Source organism: Rhinolophus sinicus, linkage group LG06, assembly GCF_036562045.2.
Source record: "Rhinolophus sinicus isolate RSC01 linkage group LG06, ASM3656204v1, whole genome shotgun sequence".
Classification (NCBI taxonomy): Eukaryota; Metazoa; Chordata; class Mammalia; order Chiroptera; family Rhinolophidae; genus Rhinolophus; species Rhinolophus sinicus.
This window is the reverse complement of record NC_133756.1, coordinates 149,560,775-149,581,824: the sequence shown is the minus strand read 5'-3', so window position 1 is coordinate 149,581,824 and position 21,050 is coordinate 149,560,775. Positions and strand designations below refer to the sequence as shown.

General features: G+C 37.8%; 1 protein-coding gene across 14 annotated transcripts in view; it reads left to right on the top strand.

Annotated features, from left to right (window-relative positions):
* The first annotated feature begins 14,591 nt into the window (after positions 1 to 14,591).
* Positions 14,592 to 21,050, top strand: part of LRRC4C (leucine rich repeat containing 4C) — a 1,074,501-nt gene continuing 1,068,042 nt past the window's right edge. For 6 of the 14 annotated variants that reach the window (XM_019746469.2, XM_019746460.2, XM_074336228.1 and 3 more), the window contains exon 1: positions 14,593 to 15,520. The gene's annotated coding sequence lies outside the window, so the exon portion shown is untranslated. Of the gene's footprint in view, positions 15,521 to 21,050 lie in introns of all 14 variants that reach the window. The other 8 variants (XM_074336243.1, XM_074336242.1, XM_074336237.1 and 5 more) reach the window with 6 other exon arrangements.

Genomic DNA, 21,050 nt, shown 5'->3' with positions numbered 1-21,050 from the left:
TTTGTCAAAAATTACCTGCCCATATTTATGTGGGTTTATTTCTGGGTTCTCAAGTCTATTCCACTGGTCTGTGTGTCTGTTTTTCTGCCAATACCATGCTGTTTTGATTATTGTTGCCCTGTAGTACACGCTGAAGTCAGGGAGTGTGATACCTCCAGCATTGTTCTTTTTTCTTAGGATTGCTTTGGCTATTCCGAGTCTTTTGTGGTTCCAAACAAATCTGATGATTTTTTTGCTGTTTCTTTAAAAAAATGCTAAATTGGATATTATTCATCCATGTACTTAAGTGTTTCACTGGCCTGTATCTGGGGTAAACAGCAGTCATCCACAAATAGCCTGGTTCCTGTCTCTTCTGGACTTTCAGAGCCCATCATCTCTTCGCTCCTTCCATGCCTCCCTCAGGAGCATAACCAATTTGTTTTCTGGTCTCTAAAGAACGCTTTCTCTATTAACTTTCGTTTTCTTGGTTTCTGCTGGTACCCAAGTCTTCATCATCTTCCCTTCTACACTTAACAGCTTATTAAGACAGACTACCAAAGTCAGGGTCTCCTCAAAAGGGACTTCTCTTTAAGTTGTTTTGATCGTAGAATATATGCTTCGTTACAATCTACTGCAGCTCTTATCACTAAATTGTAAACATTTATCTTCTTGTCTGTTTCTCTCACTATTCCATGAATTCATCAAGGGTCGGTTTCATCCTCTCCCCCACACTCCCCTCCACAAAGCTTAGCACAGTGGTGGGCATAGAATAAACATTCAATAGGCACATGAAAGTGTCTTAGTTCATTTGGGTTGCTATGATAAAGTACCATAGACTGAGTGACTTATCGTGAAATAATAGAAAAAATATAGATTGGCCTGTACCAGGTGTTCATGCAGCTCCTAAAGCCCTTGTAAATTCCTGGGTGAAGGGCATGTCTTTTGTTCTAAGGAGGCAACTCTTGTGGGCTCCTGGATGGGTACTGGACACCAGAAAGACCAAGCCATGATTAGAAGCTGGGAGCTTTTAGCCACACCCCTTCTATTCTCTGGAGAGGGAAGAACAACTGGAAATGAAGTAATAATCAATCCTGCCTATGTAATGAAGCTTCCATAAGAACCCCAATAGTATGGAGTTTGGAGAGCTTCCAGGTTGATGAGCATGTTGAGGTGCTGAGAGAGTAGCATGTCCAAAGAGGGCAAGAAGCTCTGTGCCCCATCCCACAGACTTGCCCTATGCATCTCTTCCATCTGTCTGTTCCTGCGTTCCTTTATAATGAGCTGGTAATCTGGTAAGTGAAATGTTTCCCTGAGTTCTGTGAGCAGCTCTAGCAAATTAAACTCAAGAAGGGGGTTCCGAAGCACAGGTGATAACCAACCTATAGTTAACACCAAGTTCCCTGATCTCCACTAGAATTGAATCTGGGCAAGTGGCAAGACTGAATGCCATTCCTGAGTTCTCCGTCTTCCCATTACTGTCATATCACGCTCTGTCTTCTTTATCTCAAAGACATTTTTAAGTGCAAAAAATTATCATTTAGGACTTAATTTTTGGAAAGGGGAAATATCAAAAGTTATCAGATTTGATTAAAGTGGGAACTGGGGCTACTGAGAAATAGCACTTGACTTTCTATTTAAGCAAAACAACAAAATATTTTAAAAGTAGCATAGGAGGTAAATGATTATAAAAAACCTTAGTTCTATCAAAATTGAGATGTCTTGGTTATCTTAAATAAGCAAAGACATGATAAGGTAAACAAAAATCATGGAAACTTTTACTTATAAGGCACAGAATTTTTGCCTCCAAGGCAGATTACTCAGAAAGTAGAGAAAAACCTTTTACAATCTCTTAAAGAGACCAATACCCTAAGAAAAATTGAAACACAAGCTCTCTTTGAAAATCTTATAAATAAATTCATTATATAAATCTTAGCCAGAATTGACCAATACAAGTAAAATTTCCTTTTAATGAACCTTTACAACTTTCTATATCCACTCAGATTTTTTTCTTAAACTTCTCTCCTTCTCATTCTGAAACAATCAGTCATTTTACTTTAAGACAAAGCTACTCTCTTTTTTAACTTAAAAAAAAAATTGTGCAATTTCTCATAATTGTAAAACTGAGCACATTCATTAAAAAAACAAATATATAGATCCTCCTTTTCTATATAAATATGAGACAAAAGTATATAAGCTTAAAATTATGCTTTGTAACCAATGTTACAGTATTCTATCTTTAAAATCATCTAGTTATCAAATGAATATCTACTAATTAGCTCAATATAGTAGCAGTCCAAGATTTTAAATTACCTAAACAAGTTAGAACTTATCTTCAATCTTACATGTCATAAAGTATAATTATTATTGAAATGAAGTTTTTCAGAATAATGATTCAATTTGGTTAAAACCAAATTTAAATTTTCATAATCTTAATCAGTAAGTAGAAATAATGCTAGCTGATTTGACTAGTAACCTATCTTTAGAAAGAACAGACTCAAGTAGAATAAAAATGTGTACTTTGCATTATACTGATAATATTGATAACTCAGATAAAAAATAGTTCTTTGTATTAAAACAAAATTATTAAACTAGTTTTGTTTGCCAAAATCTTACCTAAGTATGTAAATATGAATTTTAAAAAGTGTTTCTGGGTTAATTTCTATAAGAATACCTTTTTTCACATTGAAATTATTTGAGAAAATTTCTTTAATTTCTGAAATACTGAGAATGGCCAGTTATATAAATATTTATTTATCTCTAAGCCAGTCACAATAGAGCTACTTTAATGTGAAGGGATTTACAATCTAACTATAATACTATCCAGAGGTAAGAACATATTACATATTCACATAATTAGAGAAAAGACTTTTCTGAATTGTAGACATATAAACATACAGACAGATACACAGAGCTTATAGTTATAATTCCAATATTTCCGTCATGAATCAAGCTTAAGCAAACAAACAAATATGAAATTCACAGATCCATTTCAAAGAGCTGATATTGTCTCAGTGGGCATACATTCTTGATTTATTTGAGCTCAAAATAGACAAAAAACAAAAACAAAAAAACACAAAAACACACACAAAACAATAAACCAGATTCTCTGTCCTCTTTCACCCAAGAGAGCTAAGATCTCTATAATTCAGGAACCCCTTTATAGAGATCAACAGGTGATAAGACCAAATAGAAAGGGAGTTAGTTACCCAGGAGCCCTATGGGAATCATGAGGAAAGAAGGAATTGAGTCTTATCTCAGAATCTGGAGGGCAGGTTAATCCCTTGAAATTAGCCATTTCCCAGAACATGAAAAGGTGGGAGAGACTTCTTAACCATTGCTGCTTCTCAGAAGCGCAGCATTCAGGGGAAGTTTAATACTGTCACAGCTCTTTTAAGTAGATACTATTATAACCCTCATGTTCTTGATGAGTAAACTGAGTCCCAAAGAGGTTAAGTAATTTGCCCAAATTCACACAGCTGCTCAGTGATAGAGGTGGGACTCAAACTCTTGAAGTCTCACACCAGACAGAGTTCATGCTGTCAGCCAACATAAACTCCTGCACTATGCTCTCAGGGTTTACCATAGGGTTAAAGACCTTTTCTCCCTAGCCCATCAATGTTTCCCCATAGAATAATGCTCAGTAAATACTGGGTGGATGAATGAACAAAAGAGGAGAGAGTGAGTCATAAATAGTGAAAGAAAGAAGAAAGAGTGAGGCACAAACTGAAACAGAGAAAAAAAGACAACGTGAATGTTTCCTGTTTTCTCCTCCTGGAGGTATATGTAGGTCCTGCCTCCCAAGACACAAAGGGAAAAGTCCTCGCCATTTTTTCTCAATTGTCAATTCACTCCCAGGGACATTTTTAATCATTTAGAGACATACATTAATTACCCCTGACAATGGAGAATGTACGTAATTTGAGATTATGACTAATAAAAACTAGAAAGCATTGACTAGTTTGGAAGTTTAATTACCTGTCTTCTTGTCAATAGTCATTTGATACAAGTTTTTCCTTCTTGATTTTGGGCTCACTAAAAGCAAACATTCTATCATATTCACCTTTGCATCTTCATTCAACTTACATAGCACCTGAGACATGTTAGATATCCAATAAAATGTTTAATTGAATCGGAAAAATAATACTTGGTGAAACTACCTCTCCCCTTTGAAATAAGAGTAAAGGAGAATTAGTTCCAGTTAATGTGATCTAAGTACAAAAATAGATTGATAAAATAATATATGTTATAACTTCCTAGATGAAGTTGGGAATGATTTGCAGTTTGGGGATCAGGATTTATAGTTTAACCTATATTATAACCCACAGAACACATAAACACACATACACATATGCAGAAGTCAAACTGAATCTAGCTGATGAAATATTTTCATACTATCAAACTCAGCTAGTCTCATATAGACAGATTATTGCACATTGAATCAGAACAAAATCCAAAGAAATGATTTAGCTAAGTTTTGGGGAAAATAGAGCTATTAAAATAGTGGGTTTATTTTTATGACTACCACATGTTAGTTTGGAAAAAAAGTGTTTAACTAACTGTTCAAATAACTATTCTTAGTTATTCTTGATACAGTGGGGTGTCCTAGTTATTTCTACATAGAAATAACTGGTCCATGTCCAATCGATATACTATAGTATTAATTGGCTATTTCTTTCAGATTCCCAATTGAGTTGGAAGTATTTGAGCTCTCTTCTTATAGCTTACTTCAACATGAAAATAAAAAATAATTTGCATTTTATTTCTTGTCATAATATTAATAGTAATACTTATAATAGTATTTCATAGTGTTTATAATGGTATTTATAAAGCTTTTATATGCATCATAATATTTGATTTTTTTACCGTAGCCTGATACAAATAGTTCATTCCAACCATTTGGCTTTTGATAAGGGGGGGGGGGGGAGAGAGAGAGAGAGAGAGAATAATGTCCCATAGCTACTAGGCCTTAGAGACTTGATTTCTAGTTGAACAATCATATCACTATAATGAGCCAGTTGGCTTGTACTCATACTTTAAAAAAAAAAGAAAAAAGCTACAAAGTAACAAGCCAACTAGAAATTGTTTTGGTATCAACACATATTATGACTTAGACAGATGATGTTATCTGTAACAAATAGAGGCTAAGCTATCTATACCTGTTGGAGGTGGGGGTCCTCCCTCAGGTTTTTTAAAACTTAAAATCAAAAGTATATGAAAATCACATATTGTGACCTATGACCATTTTCCCTTATTTCTCTTCAGTCTGAAATATTCCCCAGAAACAATGTCGACCTTAGAATTTTTGGGTCTACTATATCACAAGCAATTCTAAATGCTGTACACTCCTCTAGTAGGAATCATTGACCAAAATTCTGATGAAAAAAAGTTCTTTCTGGCTGTTAAGAATAAGGGGAAAGTGGCAACCATAACACAAAAGATTGACATTGGAAGGAAAGATTTTGGCATTCATTAGCTTTTGGGATATAGGATTTAGATGTATCTTTCAGAATAAGCAGAGGACAAACAGTTGCCTAGTTAATTATCTGGACAAAAGAAAAGCAGATCAAAGGTTTTTCAAATTCCTCTCCACCGTGATACTGCAGGTTGAACAAGGAAGACATACAAAGGAGGGCTTTTCTCCCCATCGTAACCAAAGTGAGCATCATTTATGGTGACTAAGTACAGACCTTGTGTCTCAAGCTATCACAGTCTTTTTACAAGCCCTAGTTCTGAAGCTGAGAGGGATGGGCAGTAGAATATAATACACCTATTCTTCTGGAAACTGCTTTTGAAGGAGGGCGACTGAATAAGTAATGGGGCCTTTCCCTGTGGGTGGTCCCAGTTATATACAAGGAGAAAGAGGCTATATTTACGTAGGTGGGTGCAAGTGTTTGTGAGTGCGCATGCACAGGCATAATTCAACCTTCTTTCGTTAGAAGAAACTTTCCTTCCCAACAGTTTTTCCTGTTGCTTAAAGTTAAGTACTGGCACCTGTATTTTTATCAGCCAACATGACAATGCTATTTATATTATTAAGGAAAGAGCCAGAAACATAATTAAATTCTAAGCACTATCTTTTATGGAAATACGTTGAAACAGTTATGATACTGAAGATCAAACACTTGCCCCCTAACCCCAGTTGCCTTAATGTCAACTGGTGCTGCATTGTTGAGCTAGTAGTGAGTTTAGGAGAATCTCCAAGAAAATTGGACTCCCTGGTTCTAATTATTACCCTTTGATGCCAAAACCCCGTGAAAAAAGCCCCTTAAAAACTTAATGAGTGTGGTTGGAAGGGTTAGACCATGCATACGGTTTATTATTCACTTCTGGTCTTTTGGCTGAAGGTCTAAATTAAGTCAAGTTAAATGGTTTACTTGCCCTGTTTCTTTTGGTGAGGAGAAGCTATTAAAAGAGATCTCACAGAAAGGAGCTCCAAGAAAAAAGCATGCATTGCTCCCTAGAGCCTTGAAAGAGCTGACTTAGGACAACAACCCACTGCCTGGAGTGAAGAAAAGAGAGATATATACATCATCAAGTGAGACATAAACATCATCCCAAGAAGAATCTAAAGAAGAAAAGGAACCCAAACACGAGCAAGTTTTAAAAGATGTTCTGTACATTTTAGCATCAAAGCTAGTTTCCTGGATTCAAGGGCATATAATTATTTTTTTCCCTTTAGTGAGAAGTAAAACTGAAAATACCTAGACTCTAGTAGTTGGAGGCAAAACTGAAAAAAACAAAAAAACAAAAATAACCCCAACATGTTAAAGGTGTTTTCCCTACTTCAATGCTTAATTATTCTCCAGATTCAGTGTGTATTTTTTCTTAGGTGTGTATTCTCACTGAGGAAGTTCGATTTATAATAGAATCCTGCAACATTTTGATGCTGCCTTCTTTGTTGCCTCCCAAAGAAATATTTTCTAGTTTAGGAGTTAGAGATCGCTTTTTAAGTGTAGAAATTTGTTCTCAAAGCTTCTGGAGCTTTTTTTTGGAGCTCAGCTTTACACTCCCTTTTTGTCTTATAGGAAGAAAACTCGGAGGCCACTTCAGCAATTGAAGTTTGAAGGAAATTCAGAATAGACATGAGTATGTGCTTCATATCTACTCTTTGACTCAGAGAGTGATGCTTTTGGAAGCTGAATTTGATGAAGAAAGAGCAAATTTCTATTTTCCTTAAATGTATGGATCTACAGGTTCCTTGAAGAAGGTGCAGTCATTATTAGCAATGTAACAAAATATGTCTGATGCTCAGTTTTCCATGAACATGATAGAATAGTACTTCTCCACCCATTCAAAGTTAGGTGTGGGGATATAACTTGTTTTTATAAACAGAATATGAGTAGATGTGATAGATGTCACTACAGGGCAGAGACTTCTGAAGATAGTGTTACTTGCCATACTTGTATTTTTCTTGCCTATTCGAAGGTGGTTGTGAAATCACTTGTCAAGCTTAAGTTTTTGTTAGCTGAGACCCTGAGCGACTACAGGTTGTGCCTTTTTTGCCAACCTGCAAAGTATGCATTGTGTGAGCAAAATACTTTTGTGGTTGTTTCGTTGGATTTTTATTACTTATTGTTTATTGTTTTTGTTACCACAATACAATATAGTTCACCCTCATTACAACAGGGAAGGATTTAAAAACTCTTCTCCATATAACATGAACAATGGACAGTAAAGTGAACAATGAACTTTGGGTGACTATGATGTGTCCATGTAGGCAAATCAGTTGTAACAAATGTACCCCTCTGGTATGGGATGTTTGTGAAGGGGGAGGCTATGCATGCATGTGGGCAGTGGGTACGTTGGAAATCTCTGCACCTTCCCCTCAATTTTGCTGTGAACCTTAAACTGGTCTAAAAATTTAAATTAAACAAAACAAAAACAAAAACAAAACCTCTTCTGCAGTATCTAGCATCATGTTAAGTTGATGAAGTTTGAAAGCAATCTCTGTAGGACAAAGTACTTCCTCTGGGTGTCTATCCATGATCAATAATAAATCATGTTAGTGACCTTTCAGGTTTTGATACCATATTTTATGTAGTAGAGACAGGAGTATGTAAAAGAGTGAAAGAAAATCTATCTAATAATGAGTCCTTTTTGATGGGACCAGCCTTACTCCTCCCTCAAGTTTTTTGTAGTCACACTTCCCTCTGATTGGAATGTACTTCCCCAGATCTTTGCATGGCTGGGTTTTCATCATTCATATATGAGTTCACATGTCACCCTTTGAGAGTAGATTTGTTGACTACCCTATCTAAAATAGTCCCGTATTCCTTCACTCTCTATCACATAACATCTTTTATTTTTTTTCACAGCTCTTAAACCATCTAAGGTGTTTTTATGTATGTTTGTTTACTAGTTTGTTGGAAATAAGACATCTACCAATAGAAGGGAGACTCCATGATTGCAAAGAAGCAGTCTATCTGGTCCATTACTGTATTACCAGCTCAAAGGACTGGTTGGTATAAAATATGTGGTCATATAATTTTTTGTTTGAATGGGTAATTCGAGATTTCTAGTTCTAGCCAAACAACAGTAATAAGAATTTGCCCTCACCCTTTAAACAATTAAAACAATCTGAACAACTTATCTGAAAGAATAGTTTCATTGGACAACAGTTATCACCAGACAGTTATCAGAATAATACCAGGGACAAAGAAGTTTATTTCATAATGATAAAGTGTTAATTCATTAGAGGACATATTAACTCTTCAAAATGCACAAAGCTTCAAAATGCACAAAGTAAAAACAGGTAGAATTTATAAATAAATCCAAAATTTCAGTGAAGAATTAAAGTAATAGAATAAGTAGACAGAAAATCAGTAAGAGTATAGACAGACTGAACACCATTATCAAACAACTTGATTCTAATTGACATAGAACATTCCACCCGATAGAACATTCATTATTTTTAAGAGCACACAAATCATTTACCAAATTAGGCTATAAAACGAGTTTATACATTTAACAGGATTCAAATAAAACAAAGAATGTTCTCTGATCACAATGGAATCAATTAATATTAGATATCAATGACAGCAAGATATCTGGTAAATCCCCAAATATTTGTAAACTAAGTAACACACTTATTATAAAAACACAAACGAAACACCATGGGTTAAAAAAGAAACCGAAAGCAAAATTACTATTTTGAACAGAATGAAAAGGAAAACACACATACCAGGATTGTGAAATGCAGCCTAAGAATATTTTAGAGGCAAATTTATTGCAGTAAAAGCTTGCATTAGAAAAGAATAATTTGAAGTCAATGGCCTAAACTTCTATTTAAAAAAGTAGCAAATAAAAGCAAATGAAATCCCCCCCAAAAAATAGAAGAAAAGAAATAATAATAAGAGCAGAAATCAGTGGAATAAACTGACAAAAAGAAAAGAATATATATTGAACAATTAGCTGACTGTTTGAGAGGGTCAATAAAATTGATAAACCTCTGTCCAGAATGATTTTAAAAAAGTGAATGAATAAATTTCAATAGCAGGAATGAGAGAGGGGGCAATCACTGTAGATCATACAGATATTAAAAAATATATTGTAAGGAATTGTTTGGAATTAGTAAAGAACTAAAAGATAGAAGTAATTACACCACTATTAGCAGGCAATCTATGCACAGGTTATTGTTAGTTTATTTATGGCTGAAGATGACAGGAGGAACCGTGATCAACGACATGATATATTAAGTCCCCGAGTTGTTATATCTAGCATATTTTTACTAATAATAACAAAAAATCATCTAGGACCTGATGTTTGGAGGGAGCTGTATTAGGCTGTCTCTAGGCAACAAAAAGAGGTCTTTCAAAGATACATTTATGTATATGAAATAATAAAGCATTACATGTTAAGTGATATGGGTTAAATAAGTACTCCTTGGATTGATGAGAGGGAGTAATTATAAAGGTCCAGGCAGACCTCTTGGAGAGATTGATCCAAATAGCTCAACTCTTATGCTAGAGTTATCTAAGCTAGCAATTGCTGGATGTAAATAAGAAGGCTACATAATTTGAGAAACTTGTTGAAACACTGTAAATAAAAGATCCAAGCTAATTTCAACAGATAATTAATAAAGTATTCTGGAGATGGAATTATAGAATGTAATCTTTTAAGCTACTAAACTCATTCAGAACACTTGGATTGCAGGCAAACCGATTTTAAAACAAGCCAAGGAGGGAACAAATACTGAATGAAGTTCCTGTTCTCATGCTTATGTCAGAGCAGATGATGTAAGAAGCAAACAAAAGCATGGCGACATGATGTACGTAAACTGTTTCCAAGAAACACAGACATTGAAAATTTTCCATAGTAATTTGGAGAGAAATTTGCTCATAGTGATCCTGGTGGAATCCTTTTATACTCAGTATTAACTCCCAAGAAATAAAATGTGTATCCATATTCACATCATACGTTTATCTACTGTTACTGATAGCTGTTGACTCACTATCCCAGGCCAACTTAGGGAATTTAGAATTTTCCAGTAATAGGGATTTAAGTGCATTTCTTACATACTTTATAAAAGTCCCATATTACCTGGGCACTTTTTAAAAGCTGAGGAGTTCTGATACTAACATCTTCTGGGAGAGGTGTTTCCATGTAGAACAGGGGTATCCTGTTCTTTTCAACGCTTTTTACCAAGGGCCATATGTGGTAAAATACCCAAATAGCCGGGCCACTCACTCGAGGTGAAGTACGTATTGCCTCACCTGGTTTATTTAGGTAAACTAAACATATTTTTGGAATTTGCTGCGGGCCAATTAACAATGGATTGCGGGCCGCAGTTGGTCCTCCGGCCGCAGTTGGTCCTCCGGCCGCAGTTTGGACACCCCTGATGTAGAAGAAAGGGCTCACAGGTGCCCAGCGCTCCTGGAGTTCATATACAGAGGCTGCCAAAAAAATGTATACACATTTTAAGAAAGGAAAACTGTATTAAGATTGTAATACTCAATATATACTGATAACAAAAGATGAATACAAGCCACGTTTGACTTCTGCAATGACAAGAGGTGCTCAAAGTGGTTCATCAGCATCCAGACACTTCTGATTACGGCGAACTACTGCTTGAGCAACGTTGACCTATGTGTCCACTTGTATAGATTTTGGCACCCCCACTATATCACATGTCAGTTCTCTGTAATGTATTATACTACCTATAAGGTTAGAACTAGGGACTATTGCCGATGCTAAGCTTTCTCAGAATGAGGGAGGAGACACTGAACTTTAAACAGAAATCAGATTTCAAAGAAATTTGTCTTTAACCATAGTATAAGTATTATTCAGCCTACTCTAGATTCTTAGGACGCGGATGAAGAACAAATGGACACACTGATGAGCTGTTTCATTTTCTATCTCACTGTGGGGACAGAGTCCCTGAGAGCAGTTTCTAAGCTCTCAGCCTCATGTGGAAAGGTGCTGGCTCAGGTGGTAGATGACCATCCACTGTGGCTGGGTGGCCATCAGCTGTAACCAGTTAGCCATTAGTCACTAATATAACTGCCGTAGCTACGTTGGGGGTTGGTTGGTTGGTTGGCAGAGAAGCAGACGGCAGATTGAGACTCCTGCGTCTTGTGTCTCCTACCCAGCCGCCAGCGAGAAATAGTGGTATGAACCCCCTATCGATGGCTCCGTTGGTATTCCTTTTCGGCCTCACCATATCCTGCGTTCTGGTGCAGGGAGTGGGACCAGAGACACTGCATGACACTCACTCATCTTTTATCGAACACATTCCTTCAAGAGACTCAGAGGAATTTCTATGTAACTGATGCCCTGTGGTTGTTGGAGGAAGTCATTGAGAGGGCATGACCTCTGGTAGACCCTTGAGCTGAACCTGGACAATTGGAGGCTCCCTTAACCCCTTTCCCTGTGCGTGGAATGTATTCTACCCACCATTGCCACAGCTGAGCCATTTCAAGGAGGAACCTTGAGAGAGTGAGGTGTTGAGACCAGCTGTACAGAATACGTGACTGAACCCAGTTAAAGCCAGTTGAAGATTCTGTCAGGCGGGTGCGGAGATCGACTTGTTTTGTGGCTCCAGATGGACAGTAAGTAAATTTCCTTGTTTATGAAAACCACCACCTACCTGAGTGTCCTGACTTTCTTAGGTCTCTCAATGCCCTTTGTGTACAGGGGGCCAGTTTCAGGTTTCACCTCAGTGTAATACCACCTTCCGAGGTATTGAACTAACAGTGGTCATATTCTTGGTATTCCTGGGAATACATAACAATTATTGGATGAAATTCAATATCTAGATACCCATGTTAAAAATGATCATCTGAGTTTCAGAGATAATCTGTCATGGAATTGCTACGGTCCAAACATTTCAGAGATGGAATGTTAAGCATTTACTTTTCAGTGGTTGCTAGTACTGTTGGCTTCAAAGCAAGTCTTGTTGGGGAAGCAGTGAAACTGCCATCAGATTTTCTTTCTAACTGTTTTGTTTGAAAGGAAGTGATCCAGACGATAATCAAGAAAGTGATTTCTCCGTTATATGAGTCTTGGAGCACATGGATAATTGCGTAATTGCGTGCATGTAAAAAGTGGTCCAATATTACTCAACTATAGGTTTACAAAAACAAGATCAAAGAACTATTGGTAAAAGTACGTTTAAAAACAAAATCTTTCAATGTCAATAGGATTGGCTAAATGATTCTACTTGTTTTACAAGGTGGCTAACAAACACAAGAGCTCACATAATAAGGAAAAAAAATTATTCATGAATATATGTAATACTTAATAATAAGGAAAAAAATTATTCATGAATATATGTAATACTTATAGGTCACTTATTACATATCAGGGAATACGCTAAGTACATATTTAATTCATTTTAATTCATTCCAGTCCTCACAACAATCCTATTAGATGCATATTAATGTCCTGCTTACGAGTGAAATTTAAAAAAAAAAAAAAGGCGGGATGGGGGGAGGGGGGTGGAAGACTTGCAGAGACTAACCAGCTGAGGCAGAACTAGAGTTTGAGCCCAAGTCTGTTTGGACTCTAATGCCTGAGTTTTTAACATTATCTTTTATTGGCATTTGGGCCAATCATGATGGCTGGAATTTGATGGGTACTAATTAATTGCATTTAGATAAATAAAGGCTAAGATGATAGTCTAGGTTATTAAAATTTTTCACTTATTAACATAAGTGGAATTGACAAAGATGAGTTAAAATTCTTTATAGATGTTATCTATATGCCACTCTTTATTAATAATGTTCAGCTCCCAAACATGAATAAGTCCGTTATTTTATTTATGAATTTTAATCACCTAATTTACTTCCTCCCATTTCTCTGTTTTGTAGTTTAATTTAGTAGTTTTTCTTTTACAAACAAGAAGGTATTTAAATGCTATATTTTATAGAATAAAAAAATCTTAACTCCCAGAAATAATGTTAGATGCAAATCTAATATCAAGTCAGTGGTGTAGTTTTTTTTTTTTTTCTTTCCAAAATTAATAGATAATCTACTAGAGTTATGTAAGAGTGATTTGTGAGGGACATTTGGGAAAGAAAATAAAAGGCAGTTCTCCAAGTTCTTATCTGAACCTTTAGATTTTATAAAAATTCAGTACTTCAGATTGATGTTATAACTTTAATTAAAATCTGTGCTTACCAATTAGGTTAAATGTTTGCAGTTGGTAGAATTCTTTTACCTGTATCATCTTTTGTGACATCTGCTGGCAATAACTGATATTACAGTGCTCTATAATTCACTCTTATCTGTCTTCTCTGCTGTCCAATACTCATTTATTCAGATAATACCAATTTAATTCACTTTAAGGAACTCAGGGAATACCATTGACTGAAAAAGAGGTATTGTAATATGAGACCCAATCATAGAAGAGGAAACTTTAGCCTACTAGGGGGGTGAGGAATTGTATACATTTAGAATATTGTGCATATATTTTCTTTCGTGTGTTGGTGATAAAAGACATATAATACTTTCCGCCCCCCCTGAAAACTCGAAATTCATTCCATGTAAGTGTTATGTGTGATAATACTATTGAAGATTACCAACCAATCCTCCTAAGTGACATAATAATGCCACTCAGACATTCTCTACAATTTGATAGTCATGTGATAAAAACTGCATTAGAGTAAAACTGTGAAGGAATAGAGTCTAAATCATATTGAAAATGAATGAACTGCACCTAGATTCTTGCACACATCGGGGACATGGCTGCAAAGCAGAATGCATGAGCAAACTTTTTATATTACCAGGAACCCATTTATTCATTGTCCCATCAGTCAAATTCAGATACTTGTTGCCAGCTCCAAGATTTATAGGCTGGAGCTCGTTTTTGAAATTGCTTTGTATTTCCATTTAACAGCCAGGCAGCAGCATGTTAAAAATTTGCCTTAGTCTCCTTGGAGCCTATTTATAAAGCTAATTTGTCTCCCTGGACGTTCTCTCTCTCTCTTCCTTTCTCTCTCTCTCTCATTCAAATGCCAGCCCTAGGCTTCTAAACCATTAACCTCCCTACCCCTTTTCTTTTATCCCAAACAAAATACTGTCATCGACAATGCCATTGCAGGACAGTGACGATTCCGATGATATAGTCCTCCCGGGCAGGATACAAGCCATCTCGCCTTCTGGCCGGAGATGGATCCACTGCCCTCCCTGCAGACACGCAGGCACACACACAGAGCGCTGGGAAGTACACATTTACTGTACTGCACGCCGACTGCCTTGAAGAAACTGTAGCTAACCACCTTATTAGTATTCTTGCCTCCACCGTGTCTCACTTGCAGCATCAGAGGGCTGAGCGAAATGCAGTAGAACAGGGGCAGACACAGCTCTGGCAATCATCTCTATGCAGCCTGCCGAATGTTGGGGGTGGGGGATGCAGCACATCAAGATTAATAACCTTGCCATAATCCGGGGCACCCTGCAAGCAGACACCTCTGCTGACGGACCGTTCTGGGCTTGCTGAACCAGGCTGGGGAAGAGGGATCCGGAAATCTACCTAGTCCTGGGGGCCCCCCTGATTTTGGATGTTCTTTTGATCTTACACCGATCCGGGAAGGTAACAGGGAGCCCTACCATCTGCAGCGCACAGCAGCTATTGGAGGTTACTACTGACAGTTTTCATTGCACTGATTTGTGTGTGTGTGTGTGTGTGTGTGTGTGTGTGTGTGTGTGTGTTGCCTGCTTTTACGTGAAAGAGAATGTGTGAGTGTCCGCGAGTACATGTGTTTGTGTGACAACCAAAGCAGGTGTATCATACAGTAGATTTCAAGGCATGCAAATATTCTCTGGGTACTTGGGCTCACAGTCTGTAGCCCCACCAGCTTTCACCACCCCCCTTTCTTCTCCACTTCCCCCTTCTTCTTTTTGCCTTTGATGAGTTTTTGGCTTACTTTTTGGTGGAGTCTCTTGGACACGTTTTTGCTGGTGCTGGATGATTAGATAAATGGAACCTTTGAAAACTGATTATTTTTTTTCCTATGTGACTTTAAAAGAAGAAGAGAGTAGTGCAAGACAAGCTAAAGGATTTTAAAATTTCCTCGGTGAACTTTGAGGGTCCATAAAGAAGGTAAGTCTTGGGACTGTGAGATCTTAGTCCCTGCTTCCCTGAGATATCTGTGCTTTCCTGTTTGTTTTCAGAAATCCATATGCGGGTTCTAAGCGCATCTTTAGAGATGCCCAGAAGAAAACTCAGTGTGTGGCATTTCGGGGCTATTTTCATGCCAAGGAACTAATTTCCATTTGTATAACCAACCCCCATCCTTCCTCCCACTTTTGTACCTCTTATTTATCTAACATTTTCACAGTGAATTCTGCATATGTGAAATATAGGAAAAAAATATAATTCCAGCCTTTCCCTCCTTGAAATACTCTCTAAATTTGAGAGAGAAAAAAATCAGAAAGGCTGCTGGCACAGGCTCTGAGTTAGAGGCAAAAGTGTGTGAGGATGGGGGTTGGGGGTGTAATTAGGACTTTTACGATAACTTAATAGTAGACTTTTTTCCCCCATAACATTTATTTATTTTTTTCTTGAATTGTTAAATATGCTCTGGGGAGTTGCAAACGTGTGAAATATAGAAAGGCTGCTTCCACAGCTTCTAATTGGAGCAAATGAGAACAAAGTGGAAATTGTTTAGTATTTTGAACCTCTCTTTTTTGGACTGATTCTCTTGCTATTGCATCTCATTTACGTTTCTGATTGTAGAGTCCCCTGATTAAGACTCTCGTTTTGAAACATCCCCTTACCCTACACGGTCTCTCCAGGAGGGAGTGTGTTTGCAAATTGCTCTTAATTGTCTACTCTGGGCTGTAAAAACAAGCAGGCAGATCAAGAATTCAGGTGACTTTAGTTGAATGCCTTGCCTAACTCTCTCTTTCTCATTTTCTGGTGGTTAGCCGTGCTTTTTATTTATTTATTTTTCTTTCCCTTTCCTTCCAAGTTAAAGTAGATTGTACTTTACCTGTTTCCATTCTGAGGTCATTTAATTAAAGCAAAATGCCATTTCATTGTGATAGCATCTGTGTTCCTGCATCTGGATTTTTAGCACTTTGCGTTGGCATCTCTTAGCTTCTCCCAAGAATTGAGAACACTTGTAAATATATTTCTAAAATGCCAAAACCCCAAGTGGAAGTACGAGAGCTTTCCTCAGTCAGTGCAGATGGCATTTGGGAGCTATTTTCCAATGCACATGGATGGTTTATCCTAAAAAGAATGGTGATATTTAATGGGATATTACCCAACTCAGAACTGTTACTGTGAACATATCCAAGGAAGAGACACAGGTACTTGAGTTAATTAGGCAGAGGAGAGCACACATAGCTGTTTCTCTCCAAGGATTGATGTCTGTGTATAGATAGATGGAGCAAATTGTAATGTAAGAGATTTAGTCAGAGACAATTGACTGGGCTAAAGCTTTATAAGAACATCCACGCTGAGCAATGTTAAACATCATACTAAAGCATTACTACTTCAGTATGGGGGTGGGGGACCACTTCTGTTTTCTAAAAAGCGTTGCTCAAAAGTCCGGAACTAAAAAGAAAAAGAAAACTTAAAGATGAGCTTATCCTCTGGTATTACCGTGGGCTATGCCTTTTATCTATTTCATGTTTTTGCATAGTGGTGTTAGAGAAACAGGTAAAGGTGGCAGCTGTTAAAAGATGTCCCCCTTCCATTCTGTACCCAATACTTCACGTCATGCTCCTGGTAGAACTACAGGAGAACTCTCTTGTCAGTATAATTCAGGATATTATCTTTCATGTCAACTCTTTTTGCTCAGGATATTTTCATCTGCTACTTATAGATTCCACTTACGTTATCCCTTGTCAAGAAAGGGGCATTATTGTTTGTTTGTTTGTTTATTTTTAAACGACTGGAAGAAACCCAAGTCAGATTTCATTTTCTTTGTGAAGAAATCCACCTGGAACTCATGAAACCTGAAGACAGATGTAGGATATAAACAAGAAACACAAAGTTTACTGTTCTAAGGAGAGTGCAGTGCCCAAACGCTCCATGTGCCAGTGGGTTCTGTCAGATTCTGGAGGCTCCAAGACTCTGCCAGGACATTCACCATGCCTTCGGTGGGTCAGCTGTTCCCTAACCTGCAGCTTCTGATAACCAGTAGCAAGCACAGAGGACAGTATTCTACATCATCTATTTTGTGTTAGGGCTGTTCTGAATAAAGGGAAGCCTTTTGAAAATGTTGCTCTGGAAGTTGGCAAATTCGTGCCTCTTTTTATCAAGGCTGCTTAATTTTGACTGTTCCTCCTTCCACTCACATTCCCACTGAGTGTGAGCATATTTAGACTTGTGGTATGGGTAAAATTTAATTGCAGAGATTATTCTCAACATCCTCTTAAAAAAATAATAAGGATAACATCTTGACTTATGTATATTGGAGATTTAATAATTGTAATGAGTGAATCTACTAGAAATAGCAACACTTTCCTCATCACTCATTTTAGGCTAATAATAGAAGTGGGGTACAAGCCAGCTCAGGATTTTCCGATTATAGCTCATGCAATGTGCAAAGCATCTCCCTGGTATCTCAAGGGGTCCTGATGGTGTTTGAGTGACTGTAACTGTATCTTTATTATCAGCTCAGGTCAGAGCAATGGTAAACAGCTTTCAGTCAGAACTGGCTCCAGATCCATGGCTTTATTCTGTCTTTCCGGGCTTTGTTTTGTGATAGAGAGTGTTTTGGAGCTCAATAGGACTGGTTCTCTTGCTTAGTGAGTTCAGGAAAGACAGGAGAATGGAGGGAGATTGCTTTCCATTTCAGTAGAGGTAAAATGCCAGAATTGCCAAAGAAAAGGCTTAAGTTCCAGTAAGTGCAGTGTTATCTTTTTAAAAGGATGAGTTGGTAAAGGGTTGCCTTGAATTTATTTGGGGAGAATAAAGGAAATTCCAATTCTTTCTCTTTGTAGTTCCAGTCACTTGGCTAGCCTTTCTGTGGGTCTTTGCTCCAATGAGCCAACCAGGCCCAACATTCTCTAGCATGTTTCTGTGTTTTTAAGACCCAGGGCACTTAACACATGAATGGCTCTTTCCTTCCATAACACACAGAGCTGACAGCTGGAAAGTCAGATACTGAGAACCTTTAAAGGAAGCCAGAAAGATCGCATCCTAAGTTGAAGAGCAAAAAGGAACTCGTGCAGCTCTGGCCCTGGGGGTGGTTGAGGACCAGGTGGACAGAACTTGAAGTTTTGATTGCTGAGTCATTACCACAGCCTGGAGCTGTGCGGTAGCTCCAGGCACTGGTGCTGACATTGGGGCTCCTGCTAATAGGCCAGAGCATTAGCCTACAGCAGAAAATGCAGACCCTTGGGATGAGGGAGATGTGCTACTGTCTGCTGACAGAGTATATTCACAGATATGCTGTCTGTGTATTCTTGCTATTGTTCTTAATTACTTAGAAACAATGCATCGGGGGTCCCCTGATAAATTACAAAAGAAAAGATGAATGAATTGATGTGCTCATAAGACAGGGGCTTTGAGGTTGACTAAAATCAATTCACTCAGTTGTCTATATTGCCATTTGGGACCACTCAGTCGTCATAGCTAGGGCAGGGGGTGGGGTAGGTGGGGGTAGTCTGGGGTTAGAATCAGGAGAAAGAAAACCCTGGACTGAGAATCAGAAGGGGTTAGTCAAGCATCCATAGTGCTGCTTACTGGTCAGTGAGTCCCTCAAAGTCTCAGAACCCTGGTTTCTTTCTATATACTTTGCAAATAAACATTTTTAACTCACAGTATTGCCATGAAAATTATGATGAAATATTGAAGAATAAAATGATCTGTAATTATACATTGCGATAGCAATGTAAAGTGTTATGGTGACGATCAGTTCATATGGTTTGAGACTCTACAAAATGATTCCTCCAATAGGATTTCAAATTAAATTGATTAAGCAGGACTGGTCTTTATGATGGGTGATCAAAATTTGTGATGTTATAATTTGAGTCTTTTCCCAACTGTGATGACTATATCTCTTCTTAGTAATTTCTGTGGTGCATTCTTAGGTACCTGTGTGTGGGCACAGGCGCATATGAGCATGGGTGCATGTTGAGTAAGTGACCAATCTATAGGAGGTATACTTTTAGATTCATAAAAAATGGAAAATGTGTGAGGACCTGAATCCATTGGCATTGGGTGTCCAGAAAATAGAAGAAAGACTTGGACACTCTAGCATTTTCTGTGGGAATACACAAATCCTTACAGAGTTTGCAGTTTCCAGAATACTCTAGCTCACAATGATACTGTTGACTAGCATCCAATTTAAACTTGGAAGTTGCAGTAGGGTATTTATGATAATAGCATAGGTCATGATGATTGTCACACTGAGTTACATTTCAGGGACAGACAGACAAGTATTAAAAGGCTGAGTTGGAGATCATGATGGCAGGAGAATGTGGTATTGATGAACACTGGCTTTGGAGTTGGACAGACTTGGGGTCCGATACCTAATCTTTTGGAGACTCAGTTATCTAGTCTGTAAAATAGGGATGGTCACTCATTCAGAGCGCTTCTGTTATGAATGAATACATGATTGTATGTACAGTACTTGGTAAAACCCTTGACACAAAATTGGAACTCTATAGGTAGTTCACATATATTCTCCCTCTCCCCTTCACCTGGCTTAAGCATTGGGAAATCCATCCTAATTCAGTCAGTGTGTTTATGTAACTTACACACCTGGGCAAACGCCCCAAATGGAATCTGAGAGAGAACGTAAAAGTGGAGAGAGAAAGCTATATTTCTGTGAATGAGCTCATCTCATGTACCGTGGTTTCATCAGGTCTTTTCTCAGAGTAACCAAAATGCCCTTTCCAGATGTCACCTCACTTATGCTCACACCTTCCAAAATTATAACGTAAGTAGTGAGAGTCACGTGCACCCATCCATATGTGGTTGCAGAATTCAGATATCAGCACATGGTGTTAGCATTGCTTTTTAGCTAACATCTCGTTGTTCACAAAGAAAGAATGCATATTTATTAAACCCCTAGCAGTTACCACCACTGTGATCGTTGCTGTGGGGAACGCAGAAGGACTCTCTGCTCACCTCTGTCTGTGGCAAGTCCATGGTTTGCATGGGGCATGTTGCAGTCTTTAAGGCTGCCCCCTGGAATTTGGACTTGACAGTTAAACAGAATTAAGATTCCTCTGCAAGAGACTGACCTCTATGGGGCTGTGCTATTGTACATGACCTTTATTTAGTTCAAGACCATATTGCAAACAATGTAAAAATCCTTGTTCCTATTACTGTAGCTGAACAGAGCTGTCCATGATGAGTTCAGTTCTGCTTTGCTAACTGCAAGGCTGGTACCACTTGACCCAGGTTTTTCTGTTCTGCAAAGTCACCCTTTCCCAGTGCATGAAAGAAGCAGGGTTTTGTCATTTAGATTGTGGGTTCTTTCTTTCCTTATAATGAGCGGATGAAGTCTGTTTTACGGCTGCTGAGAAGGAAGACAATATCCATATCGTCTGCATGTGAAGGCCCCATTTCTTAAAATACAAATCTGGTAGAGTAAGAAAGAAGGAGAAGCATGCCCATTGCTCAAAATAATAAACACAAGTTCACTGGCCTCTACCACAGCCTCAAG